At 47.6% G+C, this 25,994-nt stretch overlaps 1 long non-coding RNA gene across 2 annotated transcripts; it reads left to right on the forward strand.

The window, feature by feature from the left end:
* Nucleotides 1-15,747: 15,747 nt before the first annotated feature.
* LOC149743920 (uncharacterized) lies at nucleotides 15,748-24,838 on the forward strand. Of its 2 annotated transcripts, XR_016391676.1 has the most exons (5): nucleotides 15,748-16,907; nucleotides 20,768-20,967; nucleotides 21,440-21,572; nucleotides 22,069-23,297; nucleotides 23,423-24,838. It is a non-coding gene; the product is annotated as an uncharacterized LOC149743920 (long non-coding RNA). The 2 variants fall into 2 exon arrangements; XR_016391675.1 differs by lacking the exon at nucleotides 23,423-24,838 and having other exon boundaries at nucleotides 15,961-16,907; nucleotides 22,069-23,411.
* The last annotated feature ends 1,156 nt before the right edge of the window (nucleotides 24,839-25,994 follow it).

Raw genomic sequence — 25,994 nt, forward strand, 5'->3', positions numbered from 1 at the left:
CTCCGCAGCCCAGCTTCCAAAGGGAAAGCGCAGCGGGCGCCTTGGGCCGGCGCCTTTGGGGCGCCCTTTCGTGCGCTCGGCTTGCGGGGGACCGGCCTCCAGGCGACCCGGCGGGGAAGCCCGCGCGACCCGGCCCTCGCGCGGGCTCCGTGTGTGTCAGTTTGTGGAAAGTGTGTCGCGCGCGGCCGGGGTCGGGGTCGGGACGCTGGGACCACCTGGGAGCCGAAGTAGAGGGATATGATTTCCATTTTCAAGGCGCATTCATCCTGTGCAGGGAGACAGCCTAACATAAAATTTGCCTAACAAAAACTATATTAACAGGTGGAAAGACTATCTCCCAGTTGAACAGCGGATGCCTGGGACTCGTTTCATTGCTTTCAAAGTTCCTTTAAAAAAGGTGAGCAAAAGTTAATACCGTATTCTTCCAGAAATCTGAATTCACCATATAGAGCCCTGGCTCTCAACCCCGTCGTACTCCATTTTCCCTTTTTATAGCAAATAGTTTTTAATACGTCTTTTACTATCCAGAAATGGGATTCATAGACAAATACAACCAACTTTTGTACTTAATTAAAAAACAAAAAAAAACAATGCAATGCCCTAACTATAAATAAAGAATAAAGTAATTTATAAGAAAGTAATATGTATCTCAGTATGTAAATGTTTGGGGATGACTATACTAGAAATAAAGAAATAGTCGGTTACTTGTACCATGAATGCAATAAACTGTGGACTTTGATTGATAACGATGTGTCAGTGTTGGTTCATGAATTCTAACAAATGAAGCACACTGGTATGGCATGTTGATAATGGGGAAGGCTGTGTGGGATGAAGGAGAGAGGGTGTAAGTGGGAACTGTGTACATTTTGCTCAGTTTTGCTGTGAATCTCAAACTGCTCTAAAACTAGTCTACTAATGAAGAAAAAAAGTGTGTGTTGCTGACACTTGAATAACCAAAGAGATCAATGGAACAGGGTACAATGTATAAGCCAAATACATGAAAGAATATTTAGCAGTGAAAGCCATCCTTCCTATATGTAGATATTCAAGAAGTATTTATTTCTGTGTCTATTTTCAGGCACTCCGCTTGGAGCTGGCAATACAGTGGTAGGCAAAATTGATGTGGTCCCTGCCTTCTGGGAGTTTAGAGTCAGGTTAGGAGACCAACATGAAATAAACAAACATAGAAATAACTATATAGAAGTGAGCTTATTTTCTTCCGTCTAATCTCTCTGGAAGAAAGGATTGTAATATCGCTTGTAAGCTGCAGAGGAGGAAACTTGACTTTGAATCTCATATGTTAGCATCCCAGGGTTTGAATAAATGGATAACATAGTAAAGGATTTTAAACATCTGTTCTTCCTTATTTTATTCTTTCTGACAGAGTTTTGAAAAGAATCTTGCTCCAGAAGAACGTTTCTCCCCCTTGGATCTCTTAACAAAATCCAAGGACAGAATGAAGAACTTGGGCTGATTATTGACTTAGCAAATACTCGCCGCTCTTACAAGCCAGAGGTAAATGGAAGGCGTAATTGAAAATGACCTTCTTTCTGATACTGTAATAATTCATAGTAGTTCAGTAGTTATCATCTTATGCTAAGGTGAGTCCTGGCCTTCTCTCGTGGGTTCAAAAAGGGAAGCTAGTGGTTTCCTTAAATACACATTTGTAATTGCTGTTTCAAAATGAGATGAAAGATATGAATTGAACTACAGTATTTGGCAGTAGGCTCTAGATATGCTTAAGAAATTCTATAAGCTTCCATGTTCTACATTTTGAAAATGAAGTAAACTTTTAGTAGTTACAGTAGTATCCTAAAAAGAAAGAAAGGTATGTCCATTATGTCTTTAGCACTTATGTTAAGCAGTTGCCTGAGCATGTTTAAGCATCAGTGTAAAAGACAATTGTTCTCTAAGTTTTATGCTTCCTTTTCCTGATGCCTTCTGATATAGTACAGAAACCCATCTATTCTCTTGGCCCATGTAGGACATTCCAGTGCAAAAGAATTATCCTCCTTCTGACCTGTTCCATGGCCTTGGGAGACAGTAACACCTAATGTCTTTTAATATTTGTAGAGCAGTTTGCCATTTAGAAAGTTCTTTCATATCCATTGACTTAGTTAATCTTCACAGCAATCCTTTGCTCTTGAAGTGGAAGTAGTACTGATATCTCCTACTGAGTGCTTACCCTGCACTAAGCTCAGAGGATAGACAACTACAATTACTAATTTTACAGACGATGAAACTGACTCTCGGAAAAGGAAGAATTGAAATTTCAGCTCTGTTATTGCTTTTTTTTTATTGTGGTAAAATATAGAGAAATCATATTTCTTTTAACCGTTTATAAATATGCAGTTCAGTGGCATTAAGTACAGTCACAGTGCTGTGTAACCATCACCGCTGTCTAGAACCAAAACTTTTTCATCATCCTCAACAAAAACTCTGTAACCATCAAACAGTAACAACCCCATTTTCCCTCCCACCAACCCTTGGTAACCTCTATTCTATTTTCTGTCTCTGTGAATTGGCCTATTCTAGGTACCTCGTGTAAGTGGAATCTGCAGTATTTGTCCTTCTGTGTCTGGCTTATTGCACTAAACGTCGTGTTTTCAAGGTTCATCCATGTTATAGCACGTAACGAAATGCCATTTCTTTTTTGGCTTAGAAAATCCCATTGTGTGTACATAGACCACAGTTTGTTATTCAACGGTTGATTGACACTTGGTTGTTTTCCACCTTGTAGGTATTGTGAATCATGCTGCTGTGATCATTGGTGTACAGATATTTGTTCAAATCCCTGCTTTCAGTTCTGTTAGATGTGCAGCGTAGGTAGTAGCAGAGTTGTTGGATCATAGCCTACTGCCAAATACTAAGCTGTACGCTTAACCTGTGAGAAAGTGCCAAACTGTTTTCTACAGTGTCGTCTTGTTTTTAAACAATTATCACAAATTTTAAGCATATACAAAAGTATAAAACTACTGTGAGTGTTCCTTGTATACCCAGGAACTCATCCAGCTTTCTTATTTACCAACTGATGGCTGTCATGTTTTATCTATACCCCCACCTGTTTCACCCCATTCCGTATTATCTTGAAGCAGCTCCGAGACAACATGTAAATTACACCTGTACGTTTTTGGTACGTGCATTTAAAATATAGGACTTTTATTCCTTAATATCATTTTTTAATATTAAATACCCAGGGAGTGCTCAAATTTGCAGTTGTCTCCTAAACGTCATAAAAAATTGTCTATAAGAATTTTGAATTAGATCCAAATAAGGTCCACACTTTGCCGTGGATTGTTAGGTCTCTGAAGTCTTGTTTAATCTATAGGTTCTCCCTCCATGTCTCTCTCACTTTTTTTTTCCTCCTTGAATTTTGTTTTTAAAGAAACCAGGTAATTTGTCCCATCTAGATGCCGATGATTACATTCCATGTGTTGGTAACATATTCTTCAGTCCTTTTATTTCCTGTAAATCGGTAGTCGATCTGAATGAAGCTTGCATGTTTTGTTTTGGCAAGACAGTTTCATGGGTGATGATGTGTTCTTCCATGGAGACGTATATAGTTGTGTCTTTCTGTGGTATTAGCAGTCACTGATGATTCATACCTACATCCATTAATTCAGTTGAGGCTTCAAAGAATGGTGAATTCTGTTGTTCTTTTTTTCACTTATTAGCTGGGTATATTTGTACGAGGAGAAGATTCCCCTCATCAGCTGTTTGGTTGCTCAGTTGTAGAGGCATGATTCTCTTCTTTTATTTAACAGTTTTCAAAATAATGAGTTGATTCACAAATATCCTCCAGTGTTGACCAGTTTTGTAAAATTTTATTTATTCCTCTCACCGTGGACTCCGTTACAGTTATTATTCTAACTGAGGCCCTATCTTTGGCCAGTTGGAGCTTCTCGGTGACTCCTGAGTCCTTTGGACATGACATCAGTTGTTTCTAGACTTTTTCAGTGGTCAGAGCTAGGAAATATGTACGTTTGTTTTTAATATTTTTAAAATATGTCATAGGTTCCTACTGCTACTTTCCATTTAAATTCAGAACTAGAGAATTTTCACTTATCCTTTTCTGTCTTCTATTGATAGTCTACTTTCTCCCACCTCAAGAATACCAGTTCTCAACAATGCCTGAAATTGCCTCTGTTTCCTAATTCGAATCCAAGTTCTTCTGACTCTATTCTACTACTCTCCTTAAATCACAGCCGCTTTATGGCCCTTGAAATGTAAGATAGAACATAAATGTAGGCAGAACTGTTTATATCATTTTGAGTTACATGTGCATTCATTCACATAGATTTGCTTTTCCTTTTGCATGCCTGGTAACTGTCCGTTCTGCAGTTTGAATGAAAATCAAGTGATAATTACTGGTTAAAGCAGCTTTGGAAAAAATGGCTCTCATCAGAATGACTGACATACAAAGTTTAATGTACTCTCCTGGTTTATATTCTGCCTTCTCTAATTAATTTTTTATTCTTTCCCTACAAAGGAAATAATACATATTTTCATGGTTTTGCCTTATAGGACTTACCAGAAACTCTTCCTTATTTAAAAATGTGTACAATTGGGCATCAGGTGTCAGATGACGACACTAGTTTTAAATTCCAGTGTGCTGTTAATGGGTTTCTGAAAGAACATAAAGATAACGGTGAGTTGCTTTTGTGTTTGTTTTTGTTTTTCCTTTACCTGAACTTTGGTATGCATTTTGAGTGGGGTTGGGGATTTTTAACATTTTTAATAGTTCTGACATTCGTGTCAAGTTGTGTTTGGTAACATTAAGGTGGAAATGTCAGATGGTGCTACTAGAGTACGGTGTTTTTCCTGTTTATGGTCACAAACAATTTAGTTTAGTTTGGAAAGTGATCTTTGTGAGAAATATGAACTGAGCTAGCTTACTTATCTCTTTTTTAAAAATTTGAATGGAAAATACATAAAAACATAAAAATGTTCTTTTGTCCTGTTTATTGGTTGAGAGGTGGAAGAAAAGGTTTAGACTCTCAGGTTCTTAGCGTACATAAAAGAGAAAACAAAAAGCAAAGGTTCAGAGTGAGACAGATCCCTAGAAGCAAAACAAAACAGAGTGGACCAGGTAGAGTGGCTTCCTCATCATATATGTGTTTAAGATATTTTTGCTGCTTTTACCCTTCGGGTGCAAGTGAGGAAGAACACTACCACCTCTTACTCTTATCTTCAGACAGGAAGAACTTAAAAGGCTGGTGTTTTCTTGTTTCCGCTTTAAGATCTACTCTGTTGATAGTAGGTGTTAATAGCGTGTGAATTTTAAGGATCCACTTGCCTTTTTCTAGCATCTAACTATCAGAAGGAACATGGTGTTTGCCATGTTTTAAGACTGAGGAATCTTTTGTCTTTGGAACACCACTGACGCCCATGTGAAAGTGTTCATTTTGTCCTCTTTCTAAATTTAGCCTGAGGAGTGTGCACTTTATTAAATCAATGTAACAGACAGTAAATATTCCGTGTATATATAAAATGATGCACGTATATACATAAAACAGGGAGTAGGGGAGAGGGAATAGAGATGGAGGTGGGAAGATAGGGGATAGGAGGCGAGAGAGAGAGGGAGAGACTGGAATTTCAAGATAAATGTTCATTCTATAACCTGGTTGCTTAATGCAGGTACTAGCTCTTAAATATCTTCAGCCCTATTCACAGATCTTCCGTGTACTTTAGCTTTAAAACTTGAGAGGCTTGGCCTGTCCTGTGATAACCAGGGTGTCTAGAAAGGAGGCAAATTATCTGATGTGTTTAAACTGTAGTCACAGAAATGTTACCTCTTAAGACGTTAGGGCGCAGCTGCCGGCCTACTCACTTCCTCCAGGCTCCTTTGTGTGTGTTCTGTCTGTTCCGCGTGGGCTAGAAGATCCTTACAAGTGCATGAGAACACGTTTGTAAACCTTGATTGTTCACATGTTATACCAAGTGTAGTCCATTGCATATGCTGACTCCTCTGTGGGTCTTCTGCATGCAGTGGGCTAACTTCACCATGCTGTCTGCCATTGCAGTCTCAGGACCTTAGTTATGATCCATTGGTGACTTCCTCTGCTGTAAGGCCCTCCCACAGATGCCAGGCTCACCGATAATGAGGAGGAGACTATACTACGCACTCCCTAGAATGGGTAGAGACTCAGAAAATGAATTGTTTCAGTAAACACCGAGAGCCTTATAGGTTTGTTGTTAGGGCACGGGGATACAGAGGTGAGTAGAAGTCTTTGTTCAGTAGCAACTTCCAGTTGTCTAGGAAGAGAAACATGTAGTGAGTCTAAGTGGGTTAATTATGATAAAAGAATCAAGTGCAGCAGGAATATAGAGGAGAAATTGAGGAAGGCCTGACTGAGGAGACAGCGTTTGAGCTGGGCTTGGGGGAAGAGGATTTTGCCGGAATGAGGAAAGGACAGCCCAGGTATTGGGGACAGGTACAAAAGGCCCAGGGCTTGAACTTGTGCTCTGGAGGGGCAGCCTCTGGTGTGACTAGAGGGTAGTGTGAAAGGGCAAAGAAGTCATACATTCATTTTCAGCAAATATTTGTATAACACCTTCTGAGTTGAAGGCACTGTTCTAGGAAGTAGGAAGAGAACAAAGCTCTTGCCCTTACGTACTTTCCATTCTAGTGGGGGAGAGAGATGAATAAATAAGTCAATATGTGGAGTGTCAAGCGGTGGTAAATGCTTTGGAGAATAACAAAAGAAGATGAAGAGGTGAGGGAATGTGGTAGGTGATCAGGGAAGTCCCCTCTATTAAGATGTCGATTGAGCAGAGCCTTGCAGTGAGAAACAAGCCATTGGATATCTGGGAGAGTGGAGATGGGGTGGGAGGGTGTGTTCTGGGAGAGTGGAGATGGGGTGGGAGGGTGTGTTCTGAAGCAGAAGGAATAGTAGGTGCAAAGTCCCTGAGGCACGCCTGTGCTTGGCATGTTTGAGGAATAGTAAGGAAGCCAGTGTGGCTGGACAGGGGAAAGTGAGTGAGGGCAGGGCAGTAGAGAATGAGATCAGGGGAGGCTGGCAGGGCAAAGGAGGGAGGTGGATGATGTAGGTCCTTGTAAGTCATAGTTTGAACTTATAATTCAGTTGGAGAGACAGACTGATATTTGTTTATAAAGAGTTCTCAATGCTGTGCTAACAACCTGGGCTGTATTCTGTGCTAAGTGAAGATGTTCAAGCGACAGAGCAATCCAGCCAAGTTTATATTTTAGAAAGATAACAGCGTCACTATCCAAGACACATTGTAGACTATGTATGTAGTACGTGTATAGTGTGCTGCTCTTCTATAAACTACAGGATACCTGTTACGTACAAATACTTACATACAAGATACAAGTGTGAATGTAAGCACTTGGGAAATATCTGAAAGAACCACACAAGAAACTGGGAGAGTCGGACAACTTTCCATGTCCCGTATGATTGGAATGCTGAAGGGTACACACACGAACTAATGGACGTGTGCTACCAGCCTCCGGCTAAGGAGGGAAATTGCAGGCATCAGAATCCTCTTTACCGATCAAGCGCGTTAATCCGCCTGCGTGATGACAGTCATCTCGACACGCCACGCGGTGGCGCATGCGCGGTAGAAGGAGGTCCGCGAGCTGCGTGGGCTTGTGCCTAGGCGCCTGTGGTTCGTGGCCTTGTGCTGGCACCGGGGATGCCGGGTTGGCGACTTTGGCACTCCTGGCGGGGGTGACATGAGCCAGTTCGTCGGCCACGAGGAAGGGCGGAAAGCACATCCCGGAAAGGTAATGCGCCTTGGCCACTGGGCGTTGCCGGTGGAGCTCGGAGCCCCTGGGCCTGGGCTTCCGTCTCTTGTGCTGTCGCCTGTCACAGTGGCCCCCGGCGCTGTGCTAGGGGGTGCTGGTCGTCTCGCGGCTCAGTTCATAGTAGCTGAAAGGGACAGTGTGTGATGTTCTGATTTCTCCCCATCGTTTTAAAAGGGAGGCTCTGGCCATTGCTCCTTGGGTAAAATGCAGCGGGACTGCTTTTTAAGATGGGACTGTCAGTGTTGGGGACCCTCCTTAATTACCAGGATGGAATCCCCTTCAGTTCCTCAAGCTGTGTTGTTTAGGCACAGAAAATGTGAGTAATAGGCACTGGAACTAAGTTTGAGTGAAAAAACGCACCGGTACCGCCGAGTTTTCCATCGAGACAGTTGATCCGTGTTGTCTCTTGGAATTATAAAGGGCGTACTGTTGCTTCCTAACCAGTGTCCTTTGAGAGCTCTACCTCTGTACGTTCAAATGATGAATTTTGAGGCTTTGCTCATACGTGGAGTAAACCCTTAAATTCCCTAAGACCTTCCTTTCCTCCGTCTCATACCCCATTAAGCCCGCTTCAGTTTATCTCCTGAATTTCTTCTGAATCTGTCAACTCTTCCTCAACATCCTAATACTGAACTTGCCTGTCTGTTGCAGTGAGGTCCTAACTAGTGTCCATATATCTTGTTTCCTTCCAATCCATTCTTCACACAAGAAACCTTAGAAGCAAGTTGGGACATTGCTCATAAACATGGCTCAAAAACATTGTTTTGAGAATAGAAAACAAACTGTTGGCCTTTAACACTCTGCGTGGTCTAGAATCCTGTCTGCTTCTCTGCTACGTGGACTCCAGCTTGGTGCCTCTCCAACTTTAATATGGGTATGCCTCTCCTGTGGATCTTGTTAAATGCAGGCTGTAATTCAGTAGTTCTGGGTGGGGCCTGGATTCTGTGTTTCTAACGAGCTCCTAGGTGACGGTGACCCTGAGAGCAAGGGTCCAGCTCCTGCCTTTCTCCCTTCTTTCTGGAAGAGCAGGACGTCTGCCCCCCCGGGAGGAGAAAACATCTGCAACGTGACTACTAGCAACCAGCTTCCCTCACAGGCAAGGGACCTTTACCACTGCTCCCTACCATTTTGTCTGAGGCGCAGCAAGCCAAAACACTGACATGCTGAGGTTTGCAGCAAAGAGGAGTTTATTCACAAGGCAGCCAAGCGAGGAAGTGACGTGACAATAGCTCTCAAATCCGCCTCCCCAAAGGCAAGGGGCTTGGGGTATCTATGGGATAAAGAATAAAGAAGCAGGGCAGTATGAGGCATGGGGAGCATGAGGAAAGGTGATTGGGAAAAGGTGTGCCCATCATTGTTCTGAGCTGGCGTAACTAGGCTACGGGGCTCAGCACATTCTCAGGCTGTAGTTTTCGGCCCTCTGATGGCAGGAGGTCAAAAGGCACTGGGCCAGGTGGAAGATCGGTGGTCCTCTCCAGTCTTAACCAGCTCAGCCTAACTAGACACAGCTGATTCCAAGTTCCTGGACAATACCCGGGGCAAACATCTTATTGCTTATGCTACGTGCTATTTGGAGGACGTGCAAGTGTTCAAGCTACCTTGAGGAGTGAAGACAGGATTTGACTAATCCTTACACATGGTTTCACCTCCAGATGAGCAGAAGAGGCCTGTAGGCTGAATCTGGCTCCTGGCACCTGGAATTGGAGGCAGATGGTTTAAAAACAGGCTCTCCCGCCCTCTGTGTTATCTTAGGTAGATAGACTATTGAACCTTCCTGTGCCTGTTTCTCCACCAGCAGCATGGGGACACTCAGAGTCCCTCTCTTGGGGGCTGTTATGGGGGTTCAGTGAGCTATAGATGCATGCACAGGCACACGGGAGACACCCAGTGTGTGTTAGCTTCATGCTTACTTTTTATTAGGAGACCAGTATTGTTAGAAGATTTCTGGTTTGGACAACAGATTAGATAGGTGGTCATTACTATAGTTTATGCAACAGCAATTCACATTACCATTTGCAAAAAAGCAGTTGGTTGTCCAACGGGGATTATAAACATCCATTTACCATGAGCTACTGAACAGATACTTTACAGAGTAACTACTTCAAGTACTATTTAAGATCAATTCTCTATGTTGTCTTAAGCAGTTGTTAACCCCCAATTTCGTGAATAGTACCAAGTAAGTCACTTGAACATCAGCTAGAGCAATCTGTTATCACTTAGCAAGCCTAAAGCTATAGTTCAACAATTTTATTTACTGTTCTATGACAAAAATGACTCTCAACAGCTATGCCCTGGATAAGTAATCAGCTAAAGCTAGTTTGACTGACCAAATCTGATTTACTGAGTGAATAAGCCAGTTGATTTAGAAAGGTCTAATGCCTATTTCTCATCCATTCAGCATTCAACTGTTTCCCATGCCTAAAATGTCTTTTTTCCCATTCGTACATATCCAGATTCCTACTTCTGTGCCGTAGGGCTTGGCTGAACTACAACTGCCTTTAGTGACACTTTTCTCACCTGCACAATTGGAGATAATTTTAGTCTCCTCAAGACTCCCACGGGGTTACCTCTGTTGTGACACTTGACGATTTGGTGGCATATTTTACTTTATTTTATTTTAAATAGCCTTCCATTACTCCGTGCACATCAAACGGTAAATGCTTTCTCCTAGTAAACGTGTATAACGATTTTCTGAACTCTTCTGCTCTGGGCAAGATTCATAAATACACCAGGCAAACATAGTGAAAGAGGAGACAGTACTTGTGTTATATTCAGTTGGGTCTTGATACCTAAGTGTGACTCTTAACCAAGGATTATGCAGTAATTAAGGACACAGGTTAAAGTTGTTTAGAGTGTGTCCTAAAGTCTCCCTGGCAGAATTTAAATCTCTCCTCTGGAAATTGTAGACCTGAGACAAATTACTTCCCTAAACTTCATTTCCTACATCTGAGAAAGATAATAGTATCTACCTTGTAGTAGACTGAATAGTACCATTGCCCCCAAATGTCCACCTTCTAATCCCCAGAACCTATGAATGTCACCTTAAATGGCAGAAGGGACTTTGCCAATGGGATGAAAGTAAGGGTTTTGAGATGGGGAGATTCTTCTGGACTACCTGGATGGACCCAGATGTAACCACTGGTGTTCTCGTAAGAGAGAGGCAGAGGGAGTGTTTACTCCAAAGAGAATGTGATGATGAAGTTGGGGTTGGATTGATGTGGCCAGAAGTCAAGGAATGCTGTCAAGGAAACAGATTCTCCCTTAGAGCCTCTAGAAGGTGGATGGACGGCCTTGTCAACTCCTGGTTCCAGCCCAGGGAAACTGGTTTTGGACCTCTGTCTTCCAGAACCATAAGAGAATGAGTGTGTTTTGTTTTACGCAAGCTCATTGGTAGTCATTTGTTACAGCAGCCATAGGGAACTAATGCGTACCTCATAGGAACTATTTCTCCAATTAAAATGTGTGACTGGAAACACCCTTGGTGGCATGTCTGACACACGGTAGGTATGCTACTGTGGGTAGTTCTTGGAAAGTAAAGCCTTGGTTTTTGAGGAATCATCAAAACCAGTACAATGGTTGCCATGTTTCTCCTTGTTCATCCTGGTGACAAACCTGTAGAGAGAGCTCCATCCTTTCCCACAGGACGCCCACCCCTAGTACTTACAGGGAAGAGGTTATGTCTCACTTCAGGCACCTTCCTCTTTCCCTTTCTACTTTTTGTTTCATTAATCTTCATCCAGCTGGCCTTTCTAAGTTAAAAAAACAAAACAAAACAAAACCATTTCTCAATGGATTCAGATACTACCCCAAGTTAATATTCCAACCATGTTCTTGTTCTTCTGGGTCTCACCACCAGAAATTTCTGAGCTGAAATCCTCTCTAGTTTCTAGGATCAGTCACTTTCTAATTTCTCCCTTCTCAAGTTCAGAGTCTTGTCAGTTTAGTCCCTTCCCAAACCACAACATCTATTAAGGTGACACAGCAAAGTGATGAAAGTCTAGACGGTCTGGTTTTCATCCTGGGTTTCTGCCCGCTACTTACTGTGTGGCATTAGGCAAGCTATTCAACCCCCCTGGGCCTCAGTTTCCCCCCAAAAAGGTGAATATTATGAACATTACCTACCTATAGGGTTGCCATTATGAGGATTAAGTGAGTTAATATTTGCTAAGCACTTAGAATATTACTTGTTATAGTCTAAGCACTACAGTTGTGCTTGTTAATAATAATAAATGCAATTCCAAGCGTATAACTTACTCAACTTTCTGTCATAACTTTGAAGTGTTGGTCTATCTGTTGGCCAGCGTTGCAGGGAAATGAGTCGAGGCATGGGCTGAGGCATTGCTACCAGTGCGTGGTGTGTTCCCAGAACTAGGAACAGCCGTGTGAAATAGGTAGTGGTTCTACTTGGAGACGGGGCAGACTGGAAAATGACAGCCCTGGAGGTGTGTCCATAGGTTTGGTGTCAGAGCTGCTGCCTGCTGAAGCACTGATGCCGGCCTAAGCCGTAAATGGGGGGGGCGCTGGGGAAAACAGGGGCAGAATGGAAAGGGAAAATAGGGGAAGAACGGAAAAAGATAGCCTAGGGAGGAGGTGTGGTGTCCATAGCTTCGGGGTCAGAGGTGCTGCCTGCTGCAGCACCGATGACACCCGAAGCCGTAGATGGGGGGCTGGGGAAAAGAGGGGCAGAATGGAAAGGGAAAACAGGGGAAGAACGGAAAACGAAAGCCCGGGAAGGTGGTGTGGTGTCCATAGCTTCGGGGTCAGAGGTGCTGCCTGCAGCAGCACCAATGACACCCGAAGCCGTAGATGGGGGGCTGGGGAAAAGAGGGGCAGAATGGAAAGGGACAACAGGGGCAGAACGGAAAACGAAAGCCCGGGAAGGTGGTGTGGTGTCCATAGCTTCGGGGTCAGAGGTGCTGCCTGCAGCAGCACCAATGACACCCGAAGCCGTAGATGGGGTGCTGGGGAAAAGAGGGGCAGAATGGAAAGGGACAACAGGGGCAGAACGGAAAACGAAAGCCCGGGAAGGTGGTGTGGTGTCCATAGCTTCGGGGTCAGAGGTGCTGCCGGGAGCAGCACCAATGACACCCGAAGCCGTAAATGGGGTGCTGGGGAAAAGAGGGGCAGAATGGAAAGGGAAAACAGGGGCAGAATGGAAAACGAAAGCCCGGGAAGGTGGTGTGGTGTCCATAGCTTCGGGGTCAGAGGTGCTGCCGGGAGCAGCACCAATGACACCCGAAGCCGTAAATGGGGTGCTGGGGAAAAGAGGGGCAGAATGGAAAGGGACAACAGGGGCAGAACGGAAAACGAAAGCCCGGGAAGGTGGTGTGGTGTCCATAGCTTCGGGGTCAGAGGTGCTGCCTGCTGCAGCACCGATGACACCCGAAGCCGTAGATGGGGTGCTGGGGAAAAGAGGGGCAGAATGGAAAGGGACAACAGGGGCAGAACGGAAAACGAAAGCCCGGGAAGGTGGTGTGGTGTCCATAGCTTCGGGGTCAGAGGTGCTGCCTGCTGCAGCACCGATGACACCCGAAGCCGTAGATGGGGTGCTGGGGAAAAGAGGGGCAGAATGGAAAGGGAAAACAGGGGCAGAACGGAAAACGATAGCCTGGGAAGGAGGTGTGGTGTCCATCGCTTTGGGGTGAGATGGGCTGCCTGGCTGATCTGAGAAAAGCGAGTGAAAGTGGGAGAGCTTCTCCCTAGCTGCTAACTCTTCTCAAGGTCTAGCACGCACTGAACACTGGCCTGCCGGCTCAGCCTGGGTGTTGCCATTGCATTGTACGTGTCACAGAGCAAGGGCGGGCGGGTCAGGGGGTGGGCTGGGGGCCCCACACAAGCCCAGCCCCTGGAGAAACCCGGCCCGAGGGCAAAGAGCCCGAGCCCTTCTGGACTTTGTAGCGGCTGGGACTTGTCGCTGTGGGTGGCAGGTGTTTGGCACCGGATGGGCCACCATGCGGAGACTGTTGGGGACTGTGGAAGCCTTGTCCTCCAGAGCTCACGCTGCCTGGGCACCGGCTCTGCAGACCCCTCAGCCCTGGGTATGTATCGGCCAGCCCTTCCCCGCAACGGGGCCCAGAGGCCAGAGCCTGCCCAGAGCTGAGTGCAGGAGGCACCCAGAGCTTGCCAGGCTGTGGCCCGCCTCCTCCGTGGACCTCCCCAGCTTGTCCGCGAGCCCTGGAGACAGGAGCAGGAGCGCCTTCTCCAGGGCTGCTGAGCTGCCAGCATCACCGTGAGCCAGGCGGTGAAGGTTTCTGAGCAGGGGATGCAGAGCCCTGACCCGACTGGATGCTGCACCCCACGATGTCCCTTCCTGGCAGGTAGGTTCTTTCTTCACTTGTTTTTCGAAATTTGGTAAAAGAACATTTCAACCTTCGACTGTTCTTCAGGGTATACAGATGGTAGTGGCTTAGCCGGGATTCGAAGCAAGCCTGTGTGATTCCAGAGCTCGTGCTCTGGACTCTGGCGCCTCCTTATCATATATGCTTCATGTGTTACTTTTTCTTTTGTTTCTTGAAGTCCTTATGATACTTAGCCCTAAGTGCCATACCTGTAATGAACACATCCACTGCCTTGTAGGAGGTGTTCTTTTGTTCAACGCGTGAATTGGTCATCCACCACACTGGGTTCTAATCTCAGAAGATAGGTCAGGGACCACCAGTTGTCAGCATAGCACCATCCCACATTTCTAATTGAGGCTTGGAGCCTAGATTTTTCCCTTTGGTCTAGTTTGAAGGATCCAGGTATGTAAAGCTTATATTCTAGATAAATCATGGGCTATCCTGAAAGGAATTCATCAATGAATTATTCTGTATGGATTAGAAGCCAGTTTCTCTGGCCTTCCTGGAGTATATCCAGTAAGGCATCTCATTCATGTCTAGAAAGCAAATATATCATTTATTGCAACTTCAGCGTGGAGCGATGTATTGGTTTAAAATAAAGTACGAGCAACACAATTTGGTCATTGTGAGTATGCCGGCTGGGTCCACTCTTTACTACACATATGTAACTCTAGAGCTTCTTATGCCCCATAGAGGAGACATACTCTTGTGTGTCTAGGACAAGGGAAACATGTGTTGTTATTCAGGAGCTGGAAGCTACAGCATGACAGGAAAGAATTGAAAAATCCTGGTCTTGGTCTACACGTCACTTTACCTTGTCCGAATCTTGTTTCTTTGGCTTGCTTCATTGGAGTGTTTTCTGTCTCCTGGGACTGACATTGTGTGTTCTGTATCAGGCATGTGACATGTAGAAGTTTCAGAACCCAGAATCATATAGATCAGTAAAAATCTATATATTTTTGTTTAAAATCTATTTAAAATCACACTGGGCATAATTCATATATTCCAAAAGTAGTTTGACCCTCTGCTCATGAGATTCTTTTTATGGTATGTCGAAGCAAATTTGGACTTCCATCCCCAATAAACTTTGAGGTTGGAGGACACAAAAGCTTTTGCTCAGACCTAAATTCTGTCTGAAAAAAAAAGGGTAACTATTATAAGCCCTTTCTAACCTCTCCAGGAGCAGAAATGATTTACAGCTATGGCATCGAACCATAATTTCTTGATCTCGTTTGAGAAGAGTTCAGTAAGAAACAGTGTCTTGATTTTTGTTCGTTGGTTCCCTGTTTTCTTGTCTTGCGTGCCAACAATCCACTGTAATACGTGAGTGAGTATGGCAGCAGGCTGAGTGTTCCCTGGAGCTCATTAAATGAACGTGTTTTCCTAAAATGACTTTTGTCTCCTTGTTTTCAGCCCCTCTTCTTTCCTCTGTCCTTTACTATAACCAGGGCTCAGCAAAAGCTGACTGGCTTTGTGCAGACCCTACTTAGGGTAGTCTTTTCTTCATTATTTTATTCATGGCCCCTCCATTTCATTGTTTGCCTTCTCGAAATGTGTTGAAATCTTTCTGTGGTTGATGACTTCCACAATGTCTTGGCTCTTATTGGTTGATTAATTTGGGTATTTCTACAGTTTTATTTAAACCTGGTTTCAGGAGGACCAGAAAGTAAATATATTTCCTAGTCTGCCATCTTGAGCTGAAAATCCCTGTGGATTTTAGCATCCAATGTTCCCATGGGTAAAAAACCCAACCTTGGCATTAATAGATGTACACTCAAGATTTCAGCTTTTCTTGAGCAATCACTAAGGATTTAATATGCGGTCACTTCTAATGGGAAAATAGTAACTATCTCATGGCGTTGATTTGAGGATTAACTTAGATAATGGACAAGAAAATGCTTGGTAAGGTTTTAAAAGCTATAAAAAATGTTTTTTGTTATTATTTGATTTGTTGCTATTTCAACTTTAGCTGACAGTTGTTTGTGACCTTGCTTATGTGAGAAAATGCCTTCTGGTTTATTGTTTTGAAAGCCAGATTATATTTTTCAATAGCTCAATGGAAATGGCATCATTTGTGAAGTTGAAGGGTGAAGGCATAAATGTTTCTTGACATTTGAATCAACTATTGGTCTTCTGGGGCTTGTCCTTATTCTCCTGCAGTCTCTAATCAACATGGCATCCAGAGAGATCCTGTTAAAACGTAAGTCACATCATGTCACTCCAGGCTCTTCAGTGGCTTCTTCACAGGAAAAGCAAAGTCCTCAAAGTGCCTCCACAGCCCTAGAAATCTGGGCCTCTGTTTCCTCTCTGACTGTTTCCTTCTCCTCTCCACTTTGCTCCCTCTGTTTTCCACACACTGACATCCTTTCTGCTCCTTGGATACTCCAAGCCCACTCTTGCCTCATTGCCTCTCCATCTGACTGTTCCCTCTGCTTGTACTATTCACTTCCCAGATATGCACCTTGCTCCCTCTCACAACCTTAGGTTCCCTCTTAAATTTTATCTTCCCCAGAAAGCCCTCAGTGATCACTTAGTTTCAGATCGCAGCCTCCTCCTACCAGCTAACAATCTCCATCCCCCTTCCCTGCTTGCCGTTTTTCTCCAGCACTTACCTGATATACTAGTTATTCTACCCATTTATTCCATTTTTATTTACGTATTTACACTTACGATTTTATATTTGCTTCTTTACTTTTGTCTCTCCCCTCAGCTCGAGAGAGGCTATATTCATCTGTGTTAATCACTGCTGTGTTTCCTGAACATGCCTAGAAAACATACTGAAGAAGGGTGCCTGAAATTTGGTAAGGGAGCCATCAATTTTCTTGGCTGAATGAAGAAATGTGTTCATAAATTAATGAACAAATCTCTGGGGTTTCTGAATTAAGGACTAATGGGAAGAGGAAGGCAAATGGTTGGGACAGGGTACTGCAAGAAGTAGTATTTGGAGTACTCTGATAGCTCTCCTAATAGATAACATTTTGTTCATTTAAATAGTTTTAACGAGAGAGCTGGGAACTAGGGACACACAGCATCGAGGTTTTATAATGCATTCTGTAGAGTTCTTTTCGAGTGTGTTCAAACATCATTGAAAATATATGCATGCATATAAACCTCTGTTACTTTATTTAGTGCTTTACAAGAGCCCCTCAAGGAAGGGGTAGTAGCAACTATCAGTATCCTTCCTTTATGATGAGCTTAATTTATTCAAAATTACATCCTAATTTATTTGTAACTGTGAAACTAGACTTAGTTATTTAGTAGACCCTCCCTAGAAACCTATGACGTTAATAAAACCAACAAAAATGTGTTCAGGTTCCAGTGATACACACACTACAGACTCAATTATGTGTCATCCATTTTAATGAAGGGAAGAAGTGATTTAACAAACACAGAGCAAACAAACAGAATATGAAGGTTTGTCCTCCATTAATATTAGTAATGGATAAAGTGGGCTCCAACGCCTTCAAGGTAGCTTGAGACCCATCATCTCTGTGTCAGGGGAAGGGGGATGCTCGGCCAGGATGTCTTTCTGTGTCACTGAGAAAAATTTCCGTAATATATAACGATACTTACTGAAACGGATATGGGGCATTTGGGTAATTAGGAATCCGTTAGCATATTTTTCCGGAAGCCTTGACTACGAAACGAGGATAGTAGATTTGGACACTTGCAGCTATGCAGAAGTTGTTTGGGTATTCATCTTTATGCCGAATGAAGTAAGCTTATTTCATCTCTGCAGCTTCCCATATACCATTTTCCCACCTCTGTTTTGTGTTTGGAAAGACTTTTAGAAATTAAAACTCAAGTTAAAAAGTGAGTGACGGGCTTCCCTGGTGGCTCAGTGGTTGAGAGTCCGCCTGCCGATGCAGGGGACACGGGTTCGTGCTCCGGTCCGGGAAGATCCCACATGCCGCGGAGCGGCTAGGCCCGTGAGCCATGGCCGCTGAGCCTGCGCTCCGCAACGGGAGAGGCCACAGCAGTGAGAGGCCCGTGTACCGCAAAAAAAGAAAAAAAGAAAAAGAAAAAGAAAGAAAAGAAAAGAGAGTGAGTGACAACTTAAATGATATATGGAATATTTTGCTGACTTAGAAGAGCATGCAGAATTAAATATGACCCAGTTGAAATGTTAATTTTATTTTAATGTGTATATTGGGGTGGAGTCTTAAAGGTGCCAGAAAACAAGCATTCACCCATCCTGTTTGGAACTGCAGCACACAGGCACCTTCAGTTACCAGTTCTGTTCATTCCACAGAATCATCTTGGGAAAACATACTGTGTTTTATGTACCTGGTGTATATCTTAACCAGTTTGAAGAATTTCCCAAATACCTGTTAATATGTAGTTCTCCGATTCCAATCTTGCCACGTCCTGTACCAGTGACACAGCACATAGGAGTTTTATTTCTCTTTCTTTCTCTGGGTTGTTGAGAACCCAACGAAAGAACAATGGAATGGCATCAAAGAGATCAGGGTTCTTGACTCAGATTTACCATAAAATAATAGTGTCCTCTTGGGAAAATTATAGTTGTTCTAGGCCCCTTTCCTTTTCTTTACTTTGACAGAGCTGCACTAGATGACCCCAAGTAACACTGCGCTCTTTGCAGTAGCAGCTTAGACGTTATTGGTTTTCTGAAACAAATGAAGACAGTGACACAGGAAACTGTGCAACATCTCTGTAACGATGTTTTCTTAGAGTTGCCTCCATTTTTCAGATGATAAGATGGCTGAGCACAGAAGTAGGTGTTTTGACCAGAGGTTCCAGAGTAGAGGGAACTGAACCACAAGTTTCCTTCATTCCTGAAGCTCACTTAGCCGAAACATAGGCTTCTGAATATTAAGCTGTAAAGCATATTATCAGTGTGCTTTAAAAGAAGCGGTTCTTCTAGGATTTCTAATTAATAGCAGGCGGTTTTGAAATTCTTAGAAGATCATCGAATTTTGTGAGATTTACAGCTCTATTTTCCTGTCAAGCAAGTTGTATCAGTGCCAGACAATCATCTGAGCTTCTGGATGCTTCTCTGAACCTCTTGAATTTTTCTTCTTGCTATCTGAAATTCATGCCAGATAAGCCTTTTTGTAGAGAGCGTGTACAGACTTGTCTATTTTCATATAAGAAAGCGATGCAGTGAGCCAGGTCGGGGGTTAAGCCCTCATTCTCAGAGTGGTATTGAGCTCCTGGTGAAATGTAATCCTCATTTCCTCAGAATAGAAAAGCAGTTATCTCACGTTTTTAATGCCATTAACTCTTTATACATTTATGTATGATACATATATTTATTGTACCTACGAGGTGTGCTCTCTTTGGGAAGTACAAAGCTATTTGAGACGTAAGTTGTTCATTTTTTTGTTTTCCCACAAATACTGTGACCCTTTGAGCAGGAAGGTCTGTGTTTTACTAACATCTAGAACAAGCAGCTAACACGGTGTCTAAGATGTAGTCAATAAATATGAAATAGGTAAATGAACACATTTTTAAGGAAGGGCCAGGGCATGAACAAATAGAAAATTTTCATTTTCAGTCACAAAGCCACAACAGACATAAAAATGATACAGACAACAAGTGCTACGGTCATTCAAAGAAGGCATAGAATAGATACAACAAGGATCTCCCCTATGGCACAGGGAACTGTACTCAATATTTTGTAATAACTTATAAGGGAAAAGACTCTGAAAACGGAATCACTGCGCCGTACACCTGAAACGGACACGACATTGTAAATCAACTATATTTCAATTAAAAAACAAACAAACAGACAACAGCAACAACAAAAAACCAAAGAGGTCATAGAAGTTCTTATGAGATTCCAGAAGAGAAGAGAAGCCAAATGAGGACGGGAGAGGCGGCTTTTGAATCCGTTCAGAGGAGAAGTCACAGAGGAACTAGTCATTGATCTGAACTTGAGATTAAGATTAAGATGAATTAATCTGAATTAATTAAGATTGCAACACAGGGATATTACAGATGAAGGTAATCACATAAACTTACTATACTGAAACTTGCAGAGGTTATGAGTGTTGTTCAAGATCCCAAAGCAAGTGCATTGTGGAATCAGAATTTTAAGTGAGGCCTAATGAACTAAAAACAAACCAACACAGAAACAAGCCCTTCCTGTGACACCACGTTGCCTTTGAAGTCGTTTTTTTTGGTGGGTTGGCAGAAACTGGTTCCAGTGTTTCTTGCAGGAATGACTGGCCATAGGACTGGGCGTCGTAGCTTCCTGCCAGGCGGCCGAAGGTCGCAGGCAGGTGGGTCACTGGGACACCCGCGGAGGGGCTCCTGCCCGGCCCCCTGGCCGCTCAGTGCCCCTGCCCCAGAGCGGGGGTGGGGGCCTCAAAGCAGCCTTGTCTGAGTCCCCTGCCACTAGAGAGAGTATTGGCCCAACACTTGTAGAAAACGGGGACCTTGCTGGCAGTTCAGTGGAGGGACACAAATAAATCTTTGCCGACTTTCTGCTGAAGCTCACGAGGGTTCACTCCTAAGCCTCTTACAAGGCCAGCTGCCGAGGCTGCGAGAGATGAGTCAGGGCTCTCCCTCCACCACGGGGAGATCGCTGGTTAAAGCGCTCACGAGGGAGTGAACCGCGTGTCCGCACCGACACGCATGGGCAGACCTCGTCGATGCCTTCTGTCCGGGGTATGAAGCCCTCTCCTGCCTCTTCCAGGCTCTCTAGAAAGCATGTGCAGAGCCTCCCACTCCACCCTCGGACTCCGTGGGCCACAGCTGGAGGGACCAGCCAAGGAGCCGTGGCAGGAGGAGGCCAGAGGGCAGCGGGCCTCGGCCGGAGCCCGTCATTCGGTCCCCATTCACACACCACCAGACGATCCTCTTGACCTGGGCAGTAGCCGCCAACCGACCGCTAAGGTGAGCCCGGCGCGCGCTTGGCTACCTGGCATGGCTGGGAACCCCAGGATCTCCTGGCAGAGGCGGGCATTCTCCTGGGCCGGGTCCGCGGGCGTCTGCGTGTGCAGGGCCTGAACCACCTTGGCCAGGACGATCTGGCACAGGTTGAAGAGGCCTGGGGCGTGGGAGGAAGGAGACGGGGGGCTGGCACCGTGTCCAGGCCGCGCTTGCCAGCCGGGCAGACCGGAAGCCCCCTTCCCTTCCCTCGGTCCGGCCGCATCTGGGTTGGCCTCCCGGGACTTGATGAGCTTGTCCAGCAGCTCCTGAGGGACGGTGCTGCCCGTGCCCCACCAAGACTGGCAGCAGCGCCAAGGGCCTCACAGGGCACGGCGCCCCCGGCCCCAGAGCCTTCCCTCTGGTTCTCATCACCGGCTGTCACCAGACTTGCATGCAACGTGCTTTTCTTTTCTCTTGTCTTCTTTACGTCCCTCAGCCACGCAATGCGGTGAAGCCCTGACGCTCGCTGCCGCGTCGGTACACCCTGAGAACACGATGCTCAGCGAGAGAAGTCATACACAGAAGGACACACAGGGCGTGACCCCACTGAGGAGAAACATCCAGAGCAGGTAGATCCACAGAGTCAGCGAGTGGGTTCCTGGTTGTCAGGGGCTGGCGAGGGGACGGAGTGATAGCTAAGGGCGTGAGGGACATTTTCGGGATGATGGAAATGGTCCAAAGCAGTAGTGACGTCTGTACGGCTCAGTAAACTGTCCCCACACGCCCCGGTGCAGCCTGTGAGAGCATCGCTCTCAGGATGAAGGGCTGACCACAGGAAGACCGAACGAGCAGTGGGTCCTGGGCCCAGACTCTCAGCTGGCGCCCCCCACGTGGGGAAGTCACCGGGACTTGCTGAGCCTCCACGGAGACTGGCAGCAGCCCCCGAGCTCACAGGGCACTGCGCCCCCGGCCCCAGAGCCTTCCCTCTGGTTCTCATCACCAGCTGTCAGCAGACTTGCAGGCAACGTTCCTTTCTTTTCTTTTGTCTTTTTTAAAGGCAACTCTTGAGTACATGTATTTAACATGCAGGGAACCAGCCCTGACTCCTTGATCTGGGTCTTCCAGCCTCTAGAGCCTCGAGGACATCCATTTCCGTTACTTACGCGCCCAGTGCCTGGGGTTTGATGATGGAAGCTGACACCGAGGGCGTCACCACGTGTGGGGTGATGTCAGTGAAAGAATCCCGCGGCGAGGGCCTGCCTGAGGACCACGCATGCCCGGGCCCTCCCCGCCCCCTGCCTGCAGCCCTGCGCCTGGGAGCGGAGCTGGTGCATCGCATGCCCGACGTCGTGGAAGTTGGTCTCCCGCTCATCGTGCCGCAGCAGGGAGGGCAGGTTGGGCGTAGGCTTGGTGAAGTTGGCCACCATGGCCGCGATGGCGATCTGGCAGCTCCCATCGTGCTGTAGGCAGGCCGAAGCAGGCCGCGTGCCCGGACTTCCCCACCCTGCGGAGGGACGTGGATGGGGCCCCGCTTCCACAGAGGAGCCCCGGCCCACGGCCGACAGGTTCCCCCACGCACGCACCGAGGATAGAGGTCAGGTAGAACTTGCCGATGGATGACCTTGCCCGAGGCCGCGTCCCAGACCGTTTAGAGCCTCACGTCTTCGTGACCCATGCTGGTGCCCTCCTCCAGGTCGAAGGTCAGCCCCAGCAGCTCCTGGGAGATGCCCAGCAGCCCGCGTGTGACCGCCTGCATGGGGAAGGACTCATTGAGCAGGTACTGGCCCACGTGGTAGCGCGTCTCCTGCCCCTGGTTCACGTAGTAGCGCAGGTCCCAGGCGTTGATGGGGCCGTCAAAGTGCAGGCCCCGCCTCTGGCACTCGGCCTTCTTTAGCTCCAGGATCACGGCCGCTCCTGCTCCCCGAGGGGCTTCAGCTTCTGGGCCAGCTCACCTGCGGGCGGAGGGGAGAGGCTCGGCTACGTCCCTGGGGCGGCCCCCCAGCCACCCCCGACCCTGTGCCCCTCGAGGCAGAATGAAGGGTCTGGGAAGGTGACCCCCAAGGGCTGACACAGTGGGGTCTCAGGCAGCACCACGTCCGGTCAAGGTCCGCCTGACCCCGTCCCCACTGGGACTCAGGGAGAGGCGGTGTTACCTAGGACAGTGGCCACCACCTGGCTGGTCTTGTCCGTGTTCATCTCCAGCACAGAGTCGGCATGGTGCGGAACCCCAGCAGGCGGGACTTCAGGGCCTGCAGCCTCACCAGCTCCCTGAGGATCACGCAGTTCTCCTGGAAGCCAGAGACGGAAGGCGCTGCGGACCGAGGGCCACGCCCTCCCCGCGGGCCCCGGGCCAGGTCTCTGCAGGCGGGCAGGGCTCCCAGGCCACTGGCGGGCACAGCCAATCCCCCTCCCTCCTCCTCCTGGCCCGGATTTCTAGACACTTTGGTGCTGTCCTAACACGTGGTCTTTATTAACACAGGTCCTTTTGGAAGCAGAAACGGCATGAACGTGATGGGCTCTAAGGCCAAGGGCAGGAAGAAATGCGGCCAGGCTCTCCAGGAGCCACCAAGGGGCCTCCCCGGGCTCAACAAGACAAACACGGCTGCCGTGCAGACAGTAGCTCAACCCCACGGCGCCCGAACACCCAGCCCCTGGACGGTGAGACACCTGTTGCCGCAGGTGGCCCGTGGCTCACTGATGAGGCCCGGCCCCAGGCGTACGCCACCTTCTCGGAGGCCACCTCTCCGGTCTGCAGCGGGGTTCTCCTGGGAGCCCCCAGTCACCACAGCACCAGCGTGGCCTGTCTGTAGCCCAAGAAGGTGGGGACACAAGACTGTCCCCCGTGCCCCCCGCATCCCCCGCGAGGCCGAGCGAGCACCAGTGGTGTCTGCGGGGAAGATGAAGGGCTCACGCACAGCCCGCATCTACAGAAGCACAGACTGCAGCCACATGCGCTATGGAACAAACACAAGTGTCCACGCAGGACCCGATGTCTGAATGTCAAGGCCATGCCCGGGCCACAGTGAGAAGGTGCATCCCCCATGCAAGCCACAGAGAGGGGATGGGGGGGTCCATCTGCGATTCTGAGCTCATCGGGCATCACCCCAGAGGGAGAGGGAGAGGGAGAGAGGTAGACAGACGTACAGAGGGAGAGAGAGAGAGAGGGAGGGAGAGACGTCTCTCCCTTCCCTGGGGGTTCTCGAGTGCAGCCAAGGTTGAAAACCACTGCATTTTGGGAGATGGGTCCTCGTGGAAGAGTTAAATAGTCGCTCATGGCATTATCGACACATACTAAAAAGGCCCCAAATCTTGGGGAGTCAGGGAGGGGAGTGTCGGCTGCCTCGTAAACGAGGAGAGATTGGGCATCAGAGGAGGTGCCTGTGCAGCCTGCGCCCAGGGCCCCGCAGACTTCATCTCCCAGCGGTGGTCCTGGGCTGGAAGTCAGCGGGGAGGTCAGGCTGTCCAAGCATCAACGTTGACTTCAGGGCTGATCTAAAAGGCGCCTGGGGTTTGTTGAAGCAGAAAAAAGAGCAGTAGGGAGAGGATGGGAGTGGGAGGGGGAGGGAGCCCCCCTCCTCAGCACTTCTACCGCTCTCCCTCTCTCTCTCTCTCTCTCCGTTTCTCCCTCTCTCCCTCTACCTCGCTGCCTCTCACTCTCCCTCTCCCTCCATCTCTCCCTCTGCCTCTCTCCCTCCCTCTCTCCCTGTCCCTCTTTCCCTGTCCCTCTCTCTCTCTCCCTCTTTCCCTCCCCCTCTCCCTCTCCCCCTTTCCCTCTCCGTCTCCCCTTCTCCCTCTCTCCCTTCCTCTCTCCCTGTCCCTGTTTCCCTGTTCCGCACGCTCTGGCTCTACCTCTTTCCCTCTCCCTCTCCCTCCACCTCCTTCCCTCTCTGGAGAGGGAAGGAGGTGGAGGGAGAGGGAGAGAGAGATGGAGAGGGAGGGGGGAGAGGGAGGGGGGAGAGGGAGAGAGAGGGTGGAGAGGGAGAGAGTGATGGAGGGAGCGAAAGATGTCTCTCCCTCCCTCCCTCTCTCCCTCCCTCTCTCCCTCCCTCTCTCCCTCCCTCCTTCTCCTCCCTCTCCCTCTGGCTCCAACTCTCCTCCCTCCATCTCTCCCTCTCCCTCACTCCCTCCCAGAGAGGCAGAGATAAGGCAGAGGGAGAGAGGAAGAGGGAGAGATGGAGGGAGAGGGAGAGGGAGGGAGAGGGAGAGAGGGAGAGGGAGAGAGAGAGGGAGAGGGAACTAGGTCTCTTCCTCCCTCCCTCTCCCTCTCTCCTCCTTCTCTCCCTCTCTCCCTCTCCCTCTCTCTCTCCCTGTCCCTGTTTCCCTGTTCCGGTCTCCCTGTGCCTCTCTCCCTCTCCCTTGTCTCTGCCTCTCCCTCCATCTCTCCCTCTCTGAGAGGGAGTGAGGGCGAGGGAGAGATGGAGGGAGAGGGAGTGAGGGCGAGGGAGAGATGGAGGGAGAGGGAGGAAGAGGGAGAGAGGAAGGGAAAGGGCGAGGGAAGGAGAGGGGGAGACGGAGGAGAGAGGGAGAGGGAGGGAAGAAGAGACCATTTTCCCTCTCCCGCTCTCCCTCTCTATCTCTCTCTCCCTCTGTCCCTCTCTCTCTTCTTCTCTCCCTCTTCCTCCATCTCTCCGTCTCCCTCTCTCCCTCTCCCTCCATCTCTCCCTTTCTGGGAAAGAGTGAGGGAGATGGAGACATGGAGGGAGAGGGAGGAGAAGGAGAGAGGGAGGAAGAGAGGTGTAGAGGGAGAGAGGGAGAGACGTCTTCGCTCCCTCCCTCTATCCCTCTCTCCCTTTCCCCCCTCTCTCTCCCTCTCCCTCTCCTGCTCTCCCTCTCCCTCTTTCCCTCTCCCTCCACCTCCTTCCCTCTCTGGAGAGGGAAGGAGGTGGAGGGAGAGGGAGAGCGGAACAGGGAAACAGGGACAGGGAGAGAGGGAGGGAGAGGGAGGGAGGAAGAGACCTCTTTCCATCTCCCTCTCCCCCCCCCTCTCCTCTCCATATCTCTCTCCCTCTCTTCCTCTCCCTCCCTCTCCCTCTCCCTCCATCTCCCCCTCT

Source organism: Delphinapterus leucas, unplaced genomic scaffold (assembly GCF_059928025.1).
Source record: "Delphinapterus leucas isolate spDelLeu-1000000601 "Yukka" unplaced genomic scaffold, BTC_Dleu_Yukka2 spDelLeu_asBTCV2_sq53, whole genome shotgun sequence".
In the NCBI taxonomy this organism is placed as follows: domain Eukaryota; kingdom Metazoa; phylum Chordata; class Mammalia; order Artiodactyla; family Monodontidae; genus Delphinapterus; species Delphinapterus leucas.